This window comes from Armigeres subalbatus, unplaced genomic scaffold (assembly GCF_024139115.2).
Source record: "Armigeres subalbatus isolate Guangzhou_Male unplaced genomic scaffold, GZ_Asu_2 Contig1118, whole genome shotgun sequence".
Classification (NCBI taxonomy): domain Eukaryota; kingdom Metazoa; phylum Arthropoda; class Insecta; order Diptera; family Culicidae; genus Armigeres; species Armigeres subalbatus.
Genome location: NW_026941867.1, coordinates 75,967 through 86,911, shown reverse-complemented (window position 1 = coordinate 86,911; position 10,945 = coordinate 75,967). Strand labels below are relative to the sequence as shown.

Below are 10,945 nucleotides of genomic sequence, written 5' to 3'. Positions count from 1 at the left end.
TTTTCTGATTTTACCATGAAAGCGACTCAGGTGAGAGCTATACACAGTGTATTCGGAATAAACTTACAAAAGTGTGCGTGAGACAAGTCGTATATAATATCGTGCGGTGTAATCGGTAGGATATGCTTTGAGCGATATGCGTTAGATCGGATGTTACCGACGTTACCGTTATGCTTGAACATATGTCATAACGCCTCACTCGTATCATACAATAACAGGGCACGTAACAACCTCGAAAATAGGGTTGGTATGCACTTCGCAAAGCAAACGAAGGTAATTTCACAAGGTTAAACAGCATCAGTGTTAACTTTTATTTTTTTGTTAACTTGTGTTTTCTCCCAAAGAAGGTCTTATCTGAATGATGGTTCGCAATTAAAATTTGCACATTAAAAAAAAAAAAAAAAACAGAGTTTAACTTACGCAAGTGTAGAGAAGAAAGAGAATGTGGGGAATAAGACGTATGTAAGCAGTGAGGTTAATATTTAATTATTTTACATATCTGCATATGTCCCTGAATATGTGTATAGAATTTTCAGCTACATCTAGTACCTCAATGAATAGAGGCGGAAGTAGATTTCTCTTAATAAAAGAGCGAGGCTTGATATCACTCATTAATTATATCCGACAGAACAAGAAAAAAAGAGAGAGAGAAAGTTAAAAGTCGACCGAGAGTACATATGTATAATCGTGCTGCGAAATTTCTCCTTCTTTCTCTAAACGTACTGCTTCGCATCTCTCGGATCGAATTGAAATTTGAGGGCCAGAAACTTGGCATTCTCTCGACGACGTTTGCAGTGAACGGTTGGAACAGTATTCCATCCGCTATGGATCGGCGTTTTAAAAATCGGCTGGTGTTCACCACACAGATCTAGTTTATTTCAACAATGAAATTTGTTATGTGCTGTTATGGTTCATCTGTACCAATTCCGAGGATTGCAGTCGCAACTGGACCAATAAGAACAAGGGTCATTTGGAATTGTAAGCTAAAATGATAAAAATTACTTTGTTGTATTTTTAAGAACTTCAACTGTTTTACTATGCTTTGTTCTATATCTGAAAGCTCATAAGTGTAGGATTATATACAGAAAGATAAGTGATCTATCCCTAGTTTAGTAAAGAACTTTTGATTGGATGCAATAAAAATGAACCTGTCGTATTAACCATATTTTTTTGAAAAATCGAAATTCATTCAACTTAGTAGTAAAGTTTCTTTACCCTTAATATGCAAAGTAATATGTGAGTAACCTGAATTGGCTATAAGGTCTTTCACCTTATACAAAGGCTTCAGAAGTTTATTCGTGATATATCACGAACTGGGAGGGAGATCCAGATACTACACAAGAAATAACAATAAAATTAAACGTCATGACGCAAGAAAATTATCGACGAGCAAAATATAGCAAAGCAAGCGTCACACGGACTGACCAATTTTTGTTTTGCGTGTCATCGATGTTTTCGTTGATTTCATTCAAGCCGGTGCGTGACTTTCTCAAGTTTCATATAACGTTCCGAGTGCGGGAATTCGAAATACGAAGTGTCTCGTGAAACTCTCTTTCCCGGAGTATTGAATTAAGAAAATAGAGTTAATAAACTATAGAGGACGATTGTCGCTGCAGTTCCGTTTGTTATCGTCCTCAAACATGTTTGGTACCTATCTGTCAAAACGTAATGATTTTTCCTTCGTTGACATTCAGTGCCCTATTCTCGCCAGCAAAAGATGTTTCGCCAGTGACGACAGCGACAATCTTCCTCTATAGTTTATTTCCTCTATTATTGAGAAGTGTCCGGAACATAGTCGTTTTTCGCTTCCCTATGGAGGGAATCACAAAATGCGATGGATTTAACCTTCTGTCTGTGCTCAAAAAAACTTACGTTGTCTGTGCTCTGGGGTCAAATTGACCCCAAATTGAAGTTGCTATAACTTTTTAAATGTCTGGCCAATTTTGGATTTTTGGGGCTGTTTCGAAAGATAATTTAATCATCTTTCAGTTCGTTACCAAAGATTGGCTATTGGTGGGCGGGTACATCGCAGGGAGGGGTTTTAGTGGACAAGGGTACTAAAACAGTATTTTTTCGTGATTATTTTGCTCAAATCCGAAAATCCTACCCATTTTGAACTGCTCCTTTCTTAAAAAGGTTATGCAGGAAGGCATGTGCTTTGGCATGAGGCGTTGATAAGTTTAGAGCTCGGCCGCCAGGTGGTGGTATATTTGAATTCATTATTTTAGACTACTCAAGATATTCCGGTATATATAGAATTCTTCTCAGTGTAAATATTCTTATCGCACAAATTTAAAAATTGGAAGAAGTGCTCATTATATTGAGCACCGCTTTGAAGTCCTGGACTTCCCGAACAATGTTGCCGAATACAACTTGGGTGTAGGTATGAGGGATCTCAAGCTAAAGAAATATTTCAAATATGCAAGAATATTGCAAGTACACTGGCGCCGCCTATTTGTTAATTTCCTAATTATTTATTCCGTCACATGACAGTTCATTCCCACCAGACGAACTTTGTTGAAGACGTCATCTTTACAAATTTCAAATGTGTGCGATAAGAATATTTACAATGAGGAAAATTCCATATATCGGAATTACTTGAGTAGTCTAAAATAATGAATTCAAATATACCGCTACCTAGCGACCAAGCTCTAAACTTATCAATGTCAAAGCACAGCCTTCCTGCACCTTTTTGAAAAAGTGCAGTTCAAAATGGGTAGGATTTTCAGATATAAGTAAAATAAGCATAAAAAATCACTGTTTTGTACCCTTTTTCACTAAAACCCCTCCCCGCAATGTACCCGCCCACCTATAGTCAATCTTTAGTAACGACCTGAAAGATGATTAAATTATCTTTCGAAACAGCCCCAAAAATCCAAAATTGGCCAAACATTAAAAAAGTTATAGCAATTTCAATTTGGGGTCAATTTGACCCCAGAGCACAGACAACGTAAGTTTTTTGAAAAAAGTACACTGTAGCGCATATTTTCAAGATTTTTCAAGCAAATTTGCACCTAGGAGATAGATCTCGGTGAGTTTTACCAAACTACCAAAAATTAGGAGAATCGGTTGAAAACTAAAAAAATGGCAGCCACTCAAAGTGGCCTGGGGTCATATTGACCCCAGAGCACAGACAAAAGGTTAATTCAGTATAAATAAAATACGAATCTCTTGTCAGCATCTATCTCGACCAACTCAACAACCAAAACTCATTCAAAGTCATTTATATAAAATTTAATAATTTTGTCGATATTTTTTCACACTAATTTATTCCTAATAATGATATAAATTTCAATGTATCGTTATATAATTTTTGGAAAGTATGATATCAATCCAATGATATATTTTGGCAAATAATTTCATAAATGATTACCACTACACTTTTATCCCTTTTTGTTCATCGAATCATCGGTATTTTGGCGTTTGTTTATCACCGTTAACTTGCTTATATTTTTAGATAAACATTTATTGAAAGAAATGACATTAGCTTTTTGATTATAAAGGGATAGCCTTGTCGTCATGAAGAATCATTTCACAAGGACATTACCGGTAATTGATGATCCTTACCCCAAGGAAAATAATTCCCTAACATATTGATTATATTTGAATGAAAATTATATGGGATAGAATGTTAATGCAATTTAGCTATTACCAATCAAAACTTCATTGTGGTCTAATGATTAAGATCTCTGAGCAAAGGTTCTACAGTATTCTTTCTTCCAGGTTCGATAAACGATTGAGCAAAAAATAAATAAATAAAAATCTGCATAAAAGATAACTCTCGATGTTCCTCTGAAGAACCCTTAAATCAAAAATTCTGACATATCGATAAAGTGTAACAATGAAAAATCATATCGTTTTAACCGATTTAACGGTATCGATATTTTGGAAAAGATCCTTTGTAATTTTTGAGAAATTTAAAATTCTTTATGAAACGACATCTATCGCTATCGATGGTTCATAAGGAAACTTTTAAAATTGGATATGAATAATTTTGAAGAAACTTAAAGAAATGGTTGGCAAGGATTGATTATTCATGATGGCAAATGTGTTTTTGTTTTCTTTTGCATTTCGAAGTAGCTTGTTTCATAACGGGTGGGAAAAGACAGAAGTTGCAAAGCGAAATCTCTCTTCCATTCTTTCACCATATATGCCAGATTCGGACGACGAACACTTTACAGATTTTTTCAAATCGTCAAAATCCGACTATTCACGATTAAAATTACGAAATTTTTTTTTATTGTAGCTGCAGATTGAGTTGACTTTGAAGAACAGAAGAACAGAAGAACAGTTCGATTGTACTAGGCATTTTTTTTGTTCAACAACCGTCGTTTCAAATATAGATTGATAATGTTCAATATAATTTCCTGCTTTTTATAGTTTTCAAGCAAATTATCAGTATCGATACTCCCCATTTATTAAACATTTTCAGCTAGGTCTGCGGTGACGTTTCATGACAACTAAAGTTAGGTCTGCACTGACATTCATATTTTTTGAATCTGAATCTCCCTCCCAGATCACGAACAATTAGCTGTCGGATGCCACGTTTTGATTCGCAAACGATAATGTCCCCTACTACAGGATTCCTGAGAATCAACCGAAGGTTATTCATGAGAAACCATGAGGATAGAGCTGTCGCATTAAACGTTTTGTTCTACAAACGAAAATGATCCTTCTTACAGGTTCCAATGGGGCACTCCGTGAGGCACTGGAAGCGGCCATTGAATTCTTTCGCACTTTACAGACTTATCAGAAGTTTATTTGTGAGAAATCATGAAAAAAGAGCTGTAGCATGACATGTTTTGAACTAAAAATAAAATTGTACCATCCTAGAGACGCTCACCAGCGCTTTGAAAAATTTGGAAAATCACTTTTAGAATCGTATTAAGTGTGGATTTGTTTTTAGCTAATGTTTGAGACTAGTTCCATATTAAAAATAAAACAGATTAATCCACCTAGCGGTGATGGAGCCCTTCTCGTGTGTAATAAAACTAGTTTTTAAACCATAACTTTTGAGCCCATAGTCCGAGGAATCATTAGGACAGGATTTTGCGTCGAATGCAACTTGTTGCGAGCAAATCAATTGAAGATAAGTGCCTGAAAAATGAGTGACATTTTTGTTTCATGATTTTCTATAAAAATAGTATTTTGGCCATAATTTCCAAGTCCATAGTCCAACTTGTTAAATTTTCAATAGGGATCAATGGGATGAGATTATGCGTCGAATGCAATTTGTTGCGAGTAGATCGGCTGAGGGTAAGTGCATTAAAAGTGAGCTACACTTTTTTACAAGCTTTTTTATAACGCAAAGTATTTTGGCCATGCTTTCTGAGCCCATAGTCCGATCTGCCAAATTTTCAATAGGGAAAAATGGGACAGGATTCCGCGTTGAATGGAATTTGTTGCAAGTAAATCGGTTGAGGAAAAGTACCAAAAAAGTGAGCTAAACTTTTTGCACTTTTGGTGCGCACGCACACATAATCTCATCACAGACATCATCTCAGTTTGTCGAGCTGAGTCGATTGTTATAAAACACTATGGGTCTCCGAGCCTTCTATAAAAAGTTTGGTTTTGGAGCGAACATATGATCCTACTATAATAGCTTTTACGTATTGTCTATCCGGATAAAAATTAGATCGCTTTTATACCGAAGTTGGATTTTTTTTCAGATACAGGCAACTTTCCCAACTTCGGAAATAGTGCGCTAGATTCGCCTAAAGATGCGCTGAACAACGCATCAATTAGTTTGTCAGATAAAACTTCGGAAGAAAGTTCGGTTCGGAAGTCCCGACTTCCGAATTCTAAGTTGGTGCTACGCCGACAATATATTTTGTATACGAGAAAGGAAAAAATAAGTTTCCATTGCAATACCCCAAACGCCATGTCGTAGGTATTAATTTTTTTTCAATTTCAAAATTCGCCTTCCTGAAGAGCTTGGCCTTTTTGGTGTTAAGTTAAATAAAACGTCGAATGCAAAATTGCATATCAGCATGCTATTCCATATGAAGGAGTTTGAATGTACTTTGTGCAACATTATGGACTTGGATTTCAAAGTAATGAATCTGTTTACAATAACATTTAATTAAATCGAATCAGTGGCGTATTCACGGGGGTGGTTTTGGACATAACCCCCCCACCCAGAGACAACATTTTTAGAAATTTTCTATCGAAAAAAAAATGTTCAGAAAACGGCCCCCCCCCCCCCCTAATTTTCTGGCTACACCACTGAATAGAATATGTATAGTACTTACTTGTACAATGACGAATACTATTCAAATATAATTAAATAAATTTGAATTCCTGGCTCCCTACGTGAAGTGTATCATGTGGTATCATTGCTATAAACATATAGTTTTAGTGGTTTTACTTTTAATAAAATTAACCAATACAACTTAAAAACTCATTGAAATCCATCAATGTTTACTTATACTTGGGAATTTCCTTGCAATCTCATATTCCAATCTATCCCCACTGTGAAAACATGAATAACTGTCAGAGTTGAGAAAGAAAACATATAATTCTCTCTACTCTCTATATTCCGCCCACAATGATAATACAAACTCCGTAAAATGCACCAAAAGAATCCTCCTGAATGGGTTTGTTGTTTTTATCAAGGCTCCATTTCATCCAACAGAATAATGTCAAATTGGTAAAGTTGGCCCAAGAGTTCTTCCGTTTCAAATCTGGCTTCTCTGGAGGCAATGCATAACGTTCAGAAGTCTTTCATCATCATAAACTTCCATACCTCTTGACTTGCGCTGTCGTCATACGCATATTTGTTCACTGTTTGCTGGAATTCCTATGTGCATGGTTTGTAATACAATATTCGTAGTTTATTTTTATTATATTTCGACTTAATTTATTTCTTATTTAATTTCAATTGAGTTTTAAATCAATCCTAATTTAAATTAAATCTCGAATTTTCTTTTTGATTTTCACCTTAAATAAAATTCCATTTCATCCTCATTTTATTCTCTTTTATTTTAAACTATGATTATTCTAGTTTTTCATTAACCCCTAAGAGGACCTATGCCTGGATTCATGAGATGATCATTTTATTGTTGTGTTTGGACATCAAGTCGTGTGACGGCTCAAATTTCATAATTTTGTGCATTAAACATTTCCTAAAAATCTTCTCTTCTGATTGATCACATTCTCCAACGACTCTTTTTTCTTCTCTAGCCTATAGCCGGTTGACGGGAGTACACGCACTATTACTTTGTGATCCAGGATTGAAAATGCGTCACATATGCCACTCACACGATGATTGAATACCTCCCAGTTATTTGATAATGTTGGAAATAACTGGAATGGTTGAAATATAAATTATTATAACGTGTATGAACTAACGTTGGCGGGGCTTCTTTTGGCAAATCGGGGGCTATTTTGAACATTTTGGAACAAATGATAATGTAAATTACAGTCGCCTCTCCACATCTCGATATTGAAGGGACCATCGAGATAGGGAGAGATCGAGCAATGGAAGGAAAATTGAAATGGGTACTAGATCCAAAAAAGCTAGTTGCTATGAAAAACGACAACAAAACAAATGTCGTTTCCTGTTGTTGATTTTTTGTTACTGTTCAAAGATGGTATAGTAGCCTAAAAATTTGAACATATCGACATAAGGAGAGTGAATCCTGAGCAAAATATGATCAGAACACATCGAGATAGAGAGATATCGAGATAGGGAGGTTATAGAACATCGAGATGTAGAGAGTCGACTGTACTATCAATTTGCTATTAATATCATTTAAGTTGATGGTTCTCTTACATGTTTTTTTTTTGAAAATTATAAATTCAAAGTAGCACCCGGAGTCAAAAGAAGTCCCGCCCCGCACGACGGTAATAAAAATAAGCATTTACTCACCTTCTGCTCTCGTCGAAAATACCATAGAAGCGGGGGAACTTGAATGTCTGCCAGATGTTCCGGATCCTGCGAAATTTCGTATTTGTCCAGAAATCCCAGGCCTGCAGAGCCGACTACTGCACCAAACGATTAAGATGCGTTAGATAGAGCAGGATCTTTGCATGCAAATACCCTTCAGCAGAACATTCCAATCCATGATGCTTTTGAGCAGACTTTCGTCCGGTCCGCTGAACCACGGAAACTGTCAGGCAATCGCAATTTGGGACAAATTTCGCACCGTTTTGTAACCAGTTTACTGGGATCTATTACCGGGACGCCATGAGCAAGTTACTCTGCTTCTGCTTTTGGCAGATTGTGACTATTTTTCACTTGTTTACCGTTTTCTCGCACTATTTCAATGAACTGACGCGGACGACGCGAACCGCTTCAGCAATAATAAACAAACAAATCCAATTCTCGCGTAACATTTGAAAAGGGCCTACAGCCAAAACGTAAATACTGAGAAAATGCCGTTCGAAAAAAATGCATCACAATTTCTATTTCTATTTCCCAGGTTTATGATATTTTAAGCAGCATAAACTCCTAAAAGCACATAATCAGCACTATTTACCCATCCATAACCTTAATTGCATCGAAAACATGCAAAAATGTGTCCTTTTTATGTCAAGAAAAAATGCGCAGGGCCTTCGGTCCTCAATCGAGCAGTAAATTCGATCAGTTGTATCATGTTATTCGCAATAACATGTTATTCAAAGGTGTTATTCGGCTGTCAGAAATGTATGGGAATATTACCTTCGAAAAACATGTTATTGGCCGAATAACACCAAAGCGCGAATAACATGTTATTCAATCGTAGTGCGGATATAGTATTAGATATTTTTTTGAAACATATTGATTTAGATTATTAATTTTGATGTTTTATATCTAATTACAATGAAAACTAGATTTGTTTACAATTGTCAGTTCCGCCCTTTTGAAATGTTGATGCCGAATTGATTTTTGAATCAGAAACAGGAGGTAAACAAAAATGGAAATGACAACTGTTGTCAAACTGACGTGATTTGAATTGAGGGGCTTCTCAATGGTCGAGTGATTGTAATAATTGTAATCCGTCACTCCCCAGGGGTATAAAGTGGTGCCCGAAAAATGGCCACCACTCCGTCTATGTATTCGTCAATGGTATGGTGCAGAAAGTGTCTTTTCATCACAATTTCTGCTGCTGGGCAAGCGGTAAATCACTACGGCTTCTGTACCGTGGTAAGTATCTGAAGTGTTGAAGCGCGTTAGAGCATACTGTACTGTCATTTTAGATTAGTCACTCTTTTTCGCATCGGTCACTATTTTCGGTTATCATTTTGGTGGCTGCATTCCGTATCGGTGACGTTCGACGTTTGATAGTTTATCAAATAGTAGCGCTGTTATTTGGTCAATTTGGTCGAGTTGAGTCTGTGGTGAACACCAGCCGATTTTTTAAAACGCCGATCCATAGCGGATGGAATACTGTTCCAACCGTTCACTGCAAACGTCGTCGAGAGAATGCCAAGTTTCTGGCCCTCAAATTTCAATTCGATCCGAGAGATGCGAAGCAGTACGTTTAGAGAAAGAAGGAGAAATTTCGCAGCACGATTATACATATGTACTCTCGGTCGACTTTTAACTTTCTCTCTCTTTTTTCTTGTTCTGTCGGATATAATTAATGAGTGATATCAAGCCTCGCTCTTTTATTAAGAGAAATCTACTTCCGCCTCTATTCATTGAGGTACTAGATGTAGCTGAAAATTCTATACACATATTCAGGGACATATGCAGATATGTAAAATAATTAAATATTAACCTCACTGCTTACATACGTCTTATTCCCCACAATCTGGAATTTTCCTTAAGCAACTAAGGCCCACAACTAAGTCGATAACGGTGTTTTTTTTTCGATTGAGCGCCTGAAAATGAAGAAATGTATTTTTATTAATCAGAATTTTTTACCACAAAAGGTCGTATAATCGAAACATTCTGAATTAATAAATCATTCACACAAAGCAATCACTTACCTTCTTGAACGGGATGAGGTTGGCTACAAATTTCTTCTGTTCAGGCAATAGTTTAATGCCCCTCAAGTCCCTGAGTGTCCCTCAGCCAGCCCCAGCCATATTATCACCGCTTCGCTGTGGCATTATTTCTCCTGAAGCGCGCTTTATCTTATTTCTTTTGTTCCTTCAAGGATACCCTCATCTCGAACAGGCTCTGACAAGTCTTGATCATAGCAGCTTGGATTGTTCTTCTTACGTATAATCCGGCATCGCCAAAAACTTTTTGTATGGATTAAACGTTCAGCGTCTCAGGTGCAATCCTTCTAGAATATAGAGTATTTGTCGATTACATGAACATTAATTACACAACTTTTATTTTATTCATGCCTCACCAATTTTATGAAGTGCATTCGATACGGCTTCATCTGCTTCGGCGTTACAAAAGTGGTAAATTCGTCCGGACGTTTTCCGTCTTTCCACCTTGTTGAAGTTTGGTGCCGGCCGGGTAGGATTTTCTCGCGCAGTTGCTGGTTTTCCTCTATGTTACCAGACCACCAACCCAAATTCTGGTCGTCGGAGTAGCTTTACCGTATCCTAGCTTGCACTGGAACTTGCCAATGTACTGACCGGACAACTCAACCTTAGCTCGGTGAGCCATGTCCAACAAAAGCATTTCCAGTTCCTGCCGAAACGAACCGAAACGACGTCGCAAGGTGAGGGAGAAAAACAAACAGACAAACTGTCAAAACGTCAAGAGGGGTAAGTCAGCGCTCGTAAAATATTTATGTAATTCGTCACCCACGAGGGGTATTTTCTTCAAAATGAAGAAGAAGACATGGTGCCCGATTTTCTGATGGCTTTGTACCGGACATTTCGGTCTATGTATTCGTCAATGAGCATACCTTTCTTCACATAAAATGTTGGTTCGTTGAGATTGAATGATGACCACCACCGACGCCGACAACCACCATTAACGCTTGAAAATGCTACCAGTGACATCGTGCTGCTGTTTCCGCTCCGCTGAGTCTACTCTGTGTGAAATCTTCTTGGA

The 10,945-nt window shown here is 37.0% G+C and overlaps 2 long non-coding RNA genes across 2 annotated transcripts; both read right to left on the bottom strand.

The window, feature by feature from the left end:
• Positions 1–6,955: 6,955 nt before the first annotated feature.
• On the bottom strand, positions 6,956–8,550 carry LOC134202268 (uncharacterized). The gene is made up of 2 exons (XR_009977193.1): positions 7,871–8,550; positions 6,956–7,305 (listed from the first exon to the last, which is right to left on the bottom strand). It is a non-coding gene; the product is annotated as an uncharacterized LOC134202268 (long non-coding RNA).
• A 1,185-nt stretch (positions 8,551–9,735) lies between these two features.
• On the bottom strand, positions 9,736–10,770 carry LOC134202259 (uncharacterized). The gene is made up of 3 exons (XR_009977190.1): positions 10,287–10,770; positions 9,916–10,217; positions 9,736–9,807 (listed from the first exon to the last, which is right to left on the bottom strand). It is a non-coding gene; the product is annotated as an uncharacterized LOC134202259 (long non-coding RNA).
• Positions 10,771–10,945: the final 175 nt, after the last annotated feature.